General features: G+C 35.4%; 1 long non-coding RNA gene across 2 annotated transcripts; it reads right to left on the bottom strand.

Moving 5' to 3' along the window:
• Nucleotides 1-5,729: 5,729 nt before the first annotated feature.
• LOC131161386 (uncharacterized) lies at nucleotides 5,730-9,634 on the bottom strand. Of its 2 annotated transcripts, XR_009138449.1 has the most exons (4): nucleotides 7,394-9,634; nucleotides 7,204-7,291; nucleotides 6,670-7,090; nucleotides 5,730-6,401 (listed from the first exon to the last, which is right to left on the bottom strand). It is a non-coding gene; the product is annotated as an uncharacterized LOC131161386 (long non-coding RNA). The 2 variants fall into 2 exon arrangements; XR_009138450.1 differs by having other exon boundaries at nucleotides 5,730-7,090; nucleotides 7,394-8,971.
• Nucleotides 9,635-12,141: the final 2,507 nt, after the last annotated feature.

The following is a 12,141-nucleotide window of genomic DNA, read 5'->3' as shown; positions in this document are numbered from 1 at the left end:
TCGTCAGCAATCGATAAAAGTATTTTCACAACTTTCATACCGAAACGTACACATTCACACAATATCGAATTACTGTAAAAATTTCAGCAGAGCCTCATCTTAAAATCAAAATATACCCATCCAGGCTTGTACCTGTTCAAAGCAAATATGTTTTATCAATGATCAATAAAAGTATTTTCACAACTTTTATACATAATTGTCTACATTCACACTACATCGAATTAGAATAAAAATTTTGATAAAGTCTCCTCTTAAAATCGAGTATACCCATCAATGCTTGCACCTATTCAAAGAAAGAAAATTTCTTCGACAATCGATAATAGTATTTTCGCAACTTTCATACATTCAATGAGCATGGTTTTCTTATGAAGTATTTGAAAATCCCCTTTTTCCAAATTTAAATTGCATTCCCACTTTACACGTACTTCATCCATTACATGAGGTCTAGTTCAAGAATAGCAGTTAAGCTTAACCTCACCTCCATTAAGTAAATCATTTATATCAAGTCTAACATTTGCATTTTCATAAAATTGTCTCTTGCAACTAGTTTAGTTTACGATGAGTGTTTCCATATATCATTTCATTTGTATCGTATTTCACACATACATCATCATGAAAGTCAAAACCAACGATCATGTACCTAGTTTGAAAGATAATTTAATTTTCATGAAATCCAACACGTTCATGACATCAAATTTAGTCTAGGAATATCACATCACTTCATCAAGGCTTAGAAGGAAACAAATGAACATATTATATATAATTGTCTTCAGCAATCGGTAAAAGTATTTTCACAACTTTCATACAGAAATGTACACATCCACACAACATCGAACTACTGTAATAATTTTGGCAGAGCCTCCTCTTAAAATCGAGTATACCCATCCATGCTTGTACCTATTGAAAGAAAACAATTTTCATCCGCAATCGATAACAGTATTTTCAATAGTTTTATACATAACTGTCTACATTCACACTATATCGAATTAGTATATAAATTTCGGCAAAGTCTGCTCTTAAAATCGAGTAGACCCATCCATGCTTGCACCTATTCAAATAAGGCAATTTTCATCGGCAATCGATAAAAATATTTTCAAAACTTTCATACATTCAATGAGCATGGTTTTCTTATGATGTCCTTGAAAAGTCCCTTTGTTCAAATTGAAATTGCATTCACACTTTACACTTAATTCATCCATTACATGAGGTCTAGTTCAAGAATAACGGTTAAGCTTAACCTCATATGCATTAAGTAAATCATTTACATCAAGTCTGACATTTGCCTTTGCATAGAATTGTCACTTGCATCTAGTTTAGTTTAAGATTAATGTTTCCATATATCATTTCATTTGCATCGTATTACACACAATCATCATCATGAAAATCAAAACAAACCATCATGTACCTACTTTGAAAGATCATTTTATTTTCATGAAATCCAACACACTCATGACATCAAATTTAGTCTAGGAATATCACATCACCTCATCTTGGCTTAGAATGAAACAAAAGAAAATATTATATATAATTGTCGTCAACAATTGATAAAAGTGTTTTCACAACTATCATATAACACTGTACACAATCACACTACATCAAATTACTGTAAAAATTTCGGCAAAGCCTCATCTTAAAATCAATATTTACACATCCAGGCTTGTACCTGTTCATCAAAGAAAACAATTTTTATCAACGATCTATGATAGTATTTTCACATGTATTATACATATATGTCAACATTCACACTACATCGAATTAGTATAAAAATTTTGACAAAGTCTCCTCTTAAAATTGAGTATACCTATCCATGCTTGCGCCTGTTCAAAGAAAGCAATTTTCATCGGCAATTGATCACAGTATTTTCGCAATTTTAATACATTCAATGAGCATGGTTTTCTTATGAAGTCCTTGAAAAGCCCCCATTTTTAAATTGAAATTGCATTCCCACTTTACACTTAGTTCATCCATTACATGAGGTCTAGTTCAAGAATAACAGCTAAGCTTAACCTAATCTGCATTAAGTAAATCATTTACATCAAGTTTGACACTTGCATTTGCAAAGAATTGTCACTTGCATCTAGTTTAGTTTAAGATTAGTGTTTCTACATATCAATAAATTTGCATCATATTTCACAAAAACATCATCATGAAAATCAAAACAAACTACCATAAGCTTACTTCGAAAGATCATTTTATATTCATGAAATCCAACACGTTCATGACATCAAATTTAGTCTAGGAATATCACATCACTTTATCAAGGCTTAGAAGGAAACAAAAGAAAATATTGTATAAAATTGTGGTCAGCAATCGACAAAATTATTTTCACTACTTTCATACTGAACTGTACACATTCACACTACATCGACTTACTATAAAATTTTCGGCAGTGCCTCCTCTTAAAATCAAGTATACCCATCCATGCTTGTACCGGTTCAAAGAAAAAAATTATCATCAGCAATCGATAATAGTATTTTCACAACTTTTATACATAACAGTCTAAATTCACACTACATTGACTTACTACAAAAATTTCGGCATAGTCTCCTCTTAAAATTGAATAAACCCAAGCATGCTTGCACCTGTTCAAAGAAAGCAAATTTCTTCAGCAATCGATAATAGTATTTTTGCAACTTTCATACATTCAATGAGCATGGTTTTCTTATGATGTATTTGAAAAGCCCCTTTTTTTAAAATTGAAATTGCATTCCCACTTTACACTTACTTCATCCATTACATGAGGTCTAGTTCAAGAATAGCAGTTAAATTTAACCTCATCTCCATTAAGTAAATCATTTATATCAAGTTTAACATTTACATTTGCATAGAATTGTCTCTTGCATCTAGTTTAGTTTCGGATGAGTGTTTCCATAAATCATTTCATTTGCATCGTAATTCACACATACATCATCACGAAAATCAAAACAAACCAACATGTACCTACTTCGAAAGATCATTTTATTTTCATGAAATCCAACACGTTCATGACATCAAATTTAGTCAAGGAATATCACATCACTTCATCAAGGCTTAGAAGGGAACAAAACAAAATATTATATATAAATGTCGTCAGCAATCGATAAAAGTATTTTCACAACTTTAATATAGAACTGTACACATTCACACAATATCGACTTAGTATAGAAATTTTGACAAAGTTTCCTCTGAAAATCGAGTATAGCCATCCATGCTCGCACCTGTTCAAAGAAAGCGAATTTCTTCGACAATCGATAATAGTATTTTCGCAACTCTCATACATTCAATGAGCAAGGTTCTCTTATAAAGTATTTGAAAAGCCCCTTTTTCTAAATTGAAATTGTATTCCCACTTTACACTTACTTCATCCATTACATGAGGTCTAGTTCAAGAATAGCTGTTAAGCTTAACCTCATCTCAATTAAGTAAATCATTTATATCAAGTCTAACATTTGCATTTGCATAGAATTGTCCCTTGCATCTAGTTTAGTTTAGGACGAGTGTTTCCATATATCATTTCATTTGCATCGTATTTCACACATACATCATCATGAAAATCAAAACCAACCATCATGTACCTACTTCGAAAGATAATTTAATTTTCATGAAATCCAACACATTCATGACATAAAATTTAGTCTAGGAATATCACATCACTTCATTTAGGTTTAGAAGGAAACAAAAGAACATATTATATATAATTGTCGTCAGCAATCGATAAAAGTATTTTCACAACTTTCATACAGAAATGTACACATTCACACAACATTGAATTATTGTAAAAATTTCAGCAGAGCCTCCTCTTAAAAGCGAGTATACCCATCCATGCTTGTACCTATTCAAAGAAAACATTTTTCAACGGCAATCGATAACAGTATTTTCACAACTTTTAAACATAATTGTTTACATTCACACTACGTCGAATTAGTATAAAAATTTCGACAAAGCCTCCTCTTAAAATCGAGTATATCCATCCATGTTTGCATCTGTTCAAAGAAAGTAATTTTTATCGACAATCGATCATAGTATTTTCGAAACTTTCATACATTCAATGAGCATGGTTTTCTTATGAAATCCTTGAAAAGCCCCATTTTTAAATTGATATTGCATTCCCACTTTACACTTAGTTCATCCATTACATAAGGCCTAGTTCAAGAATAACTGTTAAGCTTAACCTAATCTGCATTAAGTAAATCATTTACATCAAGTTTGACATTTGCATTTGCATAGAATTGTCACTTGCATCTAGTTTAGTTTAAGATTAGTGTTTCCATACATCAATAAATTTGCATCGTATTTCACACATCCATCATCATGAAAATCAAAACAAACTATCATGTACCTACTTCGAAAGATCATTTTATATTCATGAAATCCAACACGTTCATGACATCAAATTTAGTCTAGGAATATCACATCACTTTATCAAGGCTTAGAAGGAAACAAAAGAAAACATTGTATAAAATTGTCGTCGGGAATCGACACAAGTGTTTTCACTACTATCATACTGAACTGTACACATTCACACTACATTGAATTACTGTAAAACTTTCGACAGTGCCTTCTCTTAAAATCAAGAATACCCATCCATGCTTGTACCTGTTCAAAAAAAACAATTTTCATCAGCAACTGATAACAGTATTTTCACAACTTTTATACATAACTGTCTACATTCACACTACATTGAAATACTATAAAAATTTTGGCACAGTCTCCTCTTAAAATCTAATATACCCATCCATGCTTGCACCTGTTCAAAGAAGGCAAATTTCTTCAGCAATCGATAATAGTAATTTCTCAACTTTCATACATTCAATTAGCATGGTTTTCTTAGGAAGTATTTGAAAAGCTTTTTTTTTTTCTAAATTGATATTGCATTCCCACTTTACACTTACTTCATCCATTACATCAGGTCTAGTTCAAGAATAGATGTTAAGCTTAACCTCGCCTCCATTAAGTAAATCATTTATATCAAGTCTAACATTTGCATTTGCATAGGATTGTCTCTTGCATCTAGTTTTGTTTAGGATGAGTGTTTCCATATATGATTTTCTTTTGGAGTCCTTGAAAAGCCTTTTTTTTAAAATTGAAATTGCATTCCCTCTTCACACTTGGTTCATCCATTACATGAGGTCTAGTTCAAGAATAACAGTTAAGCTTAACCTCATCTGTATTAAGTAAATCATTTACATCAATTCTGACATTTGCATTTGCATAGAATTGTCACTTGCATCTAGTTTAGTTTAAGTGTTTCCATATATCATTTCATTTCCATCGTATTTCACACATACATCATCATGAAAATTAAAACCAATCACCATGTACCTACTTCGAAAGATCATTTTATTTTCATGAAATCCAACACGTTTATGACATCAAATTTAGTCGAGGAATATCACATCACTTCATCAAGGCTTCAAAGGAAAAAAGAGAAAATATTATATATATAATTGTCGTCAGCAATTGATAAATGAATTTTCACTACTTTCCTATAGACGTGTGCACATTCACACTACATTGAACTACTGTAAAGATTTGGCAAAGCCTCCTCTTAAAATCCATGCTTGTACCTGTGCAAAGAAAACAATTTTCATCAGCAATCAATAACAGAATTTTCACAACTTTAATACATAACTGTCTACATTCACACAACATCGAATTACTATTAAAATTTTGGCAAAATCTCCTCTTAAAATCGAGTATGGGTTTATCCATGCTTGCACCTGTTCAAAGGAAGCAATTTTCATCGGCAATTGATAACAATATTTCGTAACTTTCATAGACAATTGCATATATTGAGACATGCAAGAAGTATTTTCCAATTACATATACATATATTATGGAACAAAAAAAAAACATTCGCAATTATACAGAAATAATGCAATTGGGTCATACATATGAAAACATAAGAATCAGACTAATGTACAACACAATATAGGTCGTAAAGTACATATACAACAATGACTACTCAAGGGTCATACGCAGGTGGTCTCAGCTGTCGGGGTGGCTGTCGTCTGAGTCCGCCCTTTCCTTGCTAGTCATCTCCATCCGGTCTCATGCCTCGTCATCGTCCTATAGGTCTACCATCTCTGCCCTGAGGTACTGCATCATCATCCATATGAAGCGGATGGGAAGATGACTTATATAATGATGTTAGACAGGAACAAGGTGGCATGACTGGTGCATCCACGTCGTTTGCATCCAGACTGTCGTCCAATAGGAATGATGTGGATGGGGTGGTAGGAGAGTCGTACGGAGTACTCAAACCTGAAGGTTAAGAGGATAAAGGAACATCTCCAGCATACAGTTTGCTACTAGATGGCTCGGTAATGTCAGCTCCCGCCAGAACTCCGCAGTTAAGCGTGCTTGGATGAGAGTAGTATTAGGATGGGTGACCTCCTGGGAAATCCTCATGTTGCACCCCTCTATTAAAAAAATTAAAAAAAAAAATCTCCCGTCAAACATGCATATGGTGCTAACAGGAAAAACACGTCCTCACTCTGTACAATAGGCGGCTCTACAAAAGATTCACCGGAGCGGCTCTACGAACAACTATTCGCATGCGGAGCATGTCCTTATATTGAAGCAACTCAACCTCCTCATGTACACGGGTGAGGTCAAAATTTAATTAGTATATTCACATCATAAAATCCACATAACAAAAGTACAATGTCTGGGTTAATGTCTACTTACAAGGCTCATATATATAGCTGCAGTCTTTTCCACGAAGTGTCGTGTGATGGACCCATACCACCTCAAGTATGGGTCATCCAGACGCAAAAGGACCATCCTCCAACTCCACTGAGATGACATGCTCTTCCCAATCCTGCCATACATCCACATACATCCTGTGGAAAGTCGTCCAATTGGTCACCCCTCGACCGCGTCCATCAACTGTATAGAGGTCGTATGCATGAAGATGTACCCCCGATGTGGAGAAGGGGTCGAGAATCCCATGTCGATAGCCAAACTAACACAAAATTTGGTCAAGGAGAAACCACTCCACAATATGAAAACATATGAGTGACACTCAAGTTACCCATAAGTCACTCCTGACGTGATAATCGGCGGGTAAGTCGACTATAATCTCATTAGTGTATGATTTCCATATAACCTGCACACAAAAAATAAAAAAATAAAAATAAGAGTTAAACGGACTATACATATCACCTACAAAAAAATAGATTGTGTTATATGAACTTAAACTGTGATTCGTGAATAAAATACCCCATGCTCCCGATGCATGTCCAACTCGAACCTATACCAAGGCAATGTATGCTACACAACAGACGGAGCCCTTATGCCGTCCCTCCACCTTTACAAAATAAAAACATAAATATTAGAATGTAACCAAGCAGTAAGTACTACTTCATATGTTATAGAGTACAACTCAATTATAACATAAGTTGTTACTAACCGGTATCCAGTGGTAATTGCTCAACTGAACGGCCGTCTGCGTCCCTCGAAATTTGCAACACATGGCCAAGCGCGAAGGAGCTAGGGAGGGGCATCTCTCCCTTGCCAAGATCTGAAATAAATGTAGAGGACCGAAGATCTCTCTCCTCGACGGGTGTGTGGCATGGCACATCTCTCTGTACAGCCACGCCAAAGTCGCAGATCCCCAACTATACGAACTAATATGCGTAAGGTCCTTTAACAGTGGGAGGAACATCAAATGGACGTAACTACCCGAAATATCACAATAAAACGTCCCACATATCAAGCGCAAAATGTGGGCTCATGCGAAGAAGACGATCGTCTAATCGTCCGCATCTATTGGTAAATGACTAAATTGATCTTGTAGATATCTCATGCGGATGTGGGAACTGTGTGTCGCGGTGTCAGGTGGCACAACTCCTAAGGTTGGTGGCACATACAGCGCAGTGCTAATTGTCTCTGGCGGTCTATCTCATCGTCTGCTGGTCCGCACGTATAACCAGTGACAGGCCTTCCGTCAATGGGCAATCTAAACAAATCACGACAAATTAGGGATGATGTAATTTGGTTATGGTCCCGCGATAGCAGTTGATTCAAACACGTATGTCTCCCATATTAAGAGATTTCAAATAAATTGTGTTTCTTCTGAAACATTGCACCCAATCTCCCTCTGCACTCAAACTCCTCCTTACATTTAGCAACCTATAACTGTGGGTTAGACTGCACTACATAGAAGTCATGGTGCATTTGAGCGTGATAAATCCACACCGCAACTATAGACTGATCCTTGGACCCAAAGGTCATCCCCTTACACAACTCAGACGACTTATACCAACGAGTCACTTGTATAAGGAGCTCCTCTTGGCATGACACATCTGCAGCCTCTACATCAAATACAACGTACATTGGAGGTTCGTCCACAAATTGTGCGTTGTAGATGTCATCATTCATTTCACGGTGGTATGGATTCACATCATCGAGGATGGCAACATTTTCGTAATCCGTGAACTCATTTAACCTTTCAACAATTTTGTGCTCGTAGTTTTCCTTGTCTTCAAAATGAACATCGTTCATAATGTTCATCTCCTCGTCTAATGCAATGTTCAAAATGGCTTACAAATTAGCGAGAACTTCAGTGCCCCAGGACTGTCCATCCGTGTGATAAATAGGCATTTCATACGTCGGCGGCTATAACCGCGATCACAGACCTTCATTCAAATCCACAACAGTCAAATCATTCCCACCAAACTCTGCACTCATGTACTTCTCATCCATACCACATGTAGCCATTTCATAACAAGGTGTTGGTTGGGTGTCTTCTTCCACTTTAGCCACTTATTCCCCAGGCATCAACGTCTGCCTATCCTCGACAACGCCAACTTCCAAATCTAACATTTGAGGAATGGTCTCCACATATAACTTCATAGTGAAAATATTTGTGCAAGAGTTGCGTGCATCCAATGCAATGTGCAAACCATAGTCATCTATTATTAGAACAGCCTCAAAGAGGACTGTATCATTTAACCCCCGCATAGGATATCTTGCGGTCACCCGCAATGCATACTGGTTTGGATCAATATGCAAATATTTGTATATCTTAGCATACAATTTGTTTAATTTTTCCCTCTTGCCAATTCAAATTGCTTGAATAGGCCTAGTACTATAAACAACACCATCTACCCCTATGATAATTCCCCCCCTCCCTCCTATGTACAACAGCATAATCACCGAAACACAACTTGTGCTTCCTGCCATTTAAACCGGCCCTTAGGAAATAGTAAAGACCTACGAGAAACCGAAAATCGTATAAGCCTATTGTGAGCATAAGTCTAATATAAGCATAAGCCTGATATAGGGTGGCCTCAAAATTAGAGAAAAATTAAGAAAAATATTCTTGAGATCTAAAAATCACTTAGGTCCAATGATGGGGTGTATAAGGGTAAAAATATCTACTTGGTAATTGGTCAAGGGCCTCAGCTCATAGTGAGCATTAAACACCCTTTGAAATAAGCCTATAGAAGGGAGGCTAAGGGGTGAGAGAAGGTAAGCATTCTCCAGTTCAAACTAAGTTAAAATTCTAAAAGATAAAAGGTTGGGAAGACATCTCTTATAGAAAAGAATTGGGTAAGAGCAGGAGGTTAGCTGGGTCTGACACTCTCTGTCAGGTTGGTGTGAGAGATTTCGGTGGAGAAGGCTAAGGGTGGAAGATCCCAGGTAAAGCAGCAGCTTGTTGTTGGAGTGGATTGCGTACAGAGGGGGTCTATTCATTTGGGGGTAGCAAGGATGTTAAGGGATGTAACAAGGTTGAGGATGTGGAGGTCTAAAAGTGTTAGCCAGAGAGGAAGGAGGAGCCAGGTATTGTCAAGAACTTAAAATTTGATTTTGATGAAAATTTTGATGGTCTCAATTTATGGAAATTTTGATGAAAATATTGATTTTTATTTTAAGGAAAGGTGGAATTTATAGTAAATGATGGAATTTTAAAATGGAACTTTAGAAAACATTAAAATGCATGTTTATGAAAAATTTGAAAACAAAATAAATTTAGCAAATGCATACATGACAAACTTTTAGTGTTCTAACATAAATAAAAGATAAAAAAAAATACAAATCATATAATATAATCCCATGCTATCGAACACAGAATATCATATGCTTTCATCATTTATTCAAATAAAATTAATATGAACAATTTCATCTTTGAATATATTTTATTCAAGTTCAAACATGATTGCAAATTTTTAAATGAAGACCTAGAAGATGCTACGCTGCCATGGGTTGTCATAGTATGATACAAAATGCTATCAAACACACAATATCATATGCATTCATCATTTATTCAAATAAAATTCATATGAACAATTTCAGGACATGAAAATAACCCTAACCTCAAATTGGGGGTTCCCAAAGTATGCTTCAAATCACCAAATTTAACGTATAAAACATTTATTTCTACTACAAACTAACACAAAATCGTACTCAAAATTTCGAATCTTAGCAAAACAAGAACAATGTTTAAATGTAGGAAACCATATCTCATCTCTCTTCTTTATATAATACCTTCCCAACGTTCGGATTCTACCTCCTCTCACAACATTCAGATTGTACAATCCGAATCAACGGTCACCTACAAGGTTTGAGTTCCTCAGATCATCTCTACGATGCTCCTCTCGTTCTCGGCTTGCTCTGCAATTCGCAGAGAAAGAGGAAGGAGGAAGATGTGAAAAAGCAAAGCAAAAAACCATCCAACATTTTTTGGCCGCCATGCGTCAGCAGGCGGTGAGCTCTCCCAGATTAAAAGACGTCAGACCATCCAGTATTTTTTGTTTAAAAAACGTTGGATGGTACAATATTTTTTATGACACATCAAATGAGGAAATAAAGTTTCCCCCGAAATTTTCTAAAATATTTAAAAAAAAATTAAAACCAAATCCGAAAAAAACTCAAGGACACTCATAAACCCTGTAGCTAACCATCCAATAAACCAAATAGTGAATATCCATAAACAATCAACACCATAAAAGACAACAAATATCTTAAATACTAAAAGTATCCACGATAAAATTTGAATACCTATCTCCACAAAAGAAAATGGAGAAAGTATATCATTGAGCCAAAAGACTCCATTCGATTGCATACATAGTTGTAGTTGTAAAAACCGAACACCCAACGCTCACTTGAAAATCCCACCCAACTCCCAACCCCCTCCCAAAACCCTAATTGGTAATTAAGCTCATCATCAACATCAACCAATTCCCATGTCTGCTTTTTTATTTTTTAAAACAAATACCATATCCCTACACTTCGATAATACCATCCAACGGGTAATTAAGTCTTTTGACAATTCACTACAAAGAACTTGAAATGACACCATCTCATCCATACAAAACTAAAACCTAACACTCCTACCCAGTGCAATTGGCAAGCTAATCCTTTCAGACAATAAGAAAACCTGGAATAGGTTAAAATCAGGCCGAGCATTCTCACTACCCAATGTGATTATTGGCAACCCCTCATCAACAATATTCCAGATGATAGTCCAAATCTAAAACTAAAATATAGAAACACCAACTCCATTTGTCAGTCTTCCATCTCATTGCCAAGGCCTATCCATCTCCCATCCATTTCAAGGTCAGAATAATTTATCTTCAAGCTGAACATTAACCTATTTTTGGAAAACACCTTTAAACTTAAATTTATATCAATTAAAAAAACTTAATATAATTTATCTTAAATTTTATACATATTCACTCAAATTCAAATCTACATTCCACAACCTAATTTTCGTAAGGTTCACCAACCTTAAGCCCTACATGCAACTTTATGCCACCCGGCTTCCATCAATAGGATTCCCAAACACCTCACCTATGCATACTTCCTGCAGGCACGGCCATGTAGTCGTCAGAACAACCCCAAACTCGTTGGATATTTGGGTGTGGCATATACAAATCACGGAGACTCAAGTGCATAATACGTAAGCATCCATAGAGATATTTGAAGAACCATCTATTCATCAAAAGAAAAATATTAGCAAAAAATATTCACAAGTGACATGGATCACGTGATTTGTTAGATTTCATTGAGAAAAAATTAATTAATTTCAACAAATAATGAAATGTCATATTGCTTGTACTGATGATTTTTTCTTATCATGAATAGCAAAACCCTGCAAAATAAGTTATGAGGCTCTTTTTGCTCAAGCAGGTGAGAGAACTACCAGATAGCATC

Source organism: Malania oleifera, chromosome 8, assembly GCF_029873635.1.
Source record: "Malania oleifera isolate guangnan ecotype guangnan chromosome 8, ASM2987363v1, whole genome shotgun sequence".
NCBI lineage: Eukaryota > Viridiplantae > Streptophyta > Magnoliopsida > Santalales > Ximeniaceae > Malania > Malania oleifera.
Note: the sequence above shows the minus strand (reverse complement) of the source record. Positions and strands in the feature narration are given on the sequence as shown.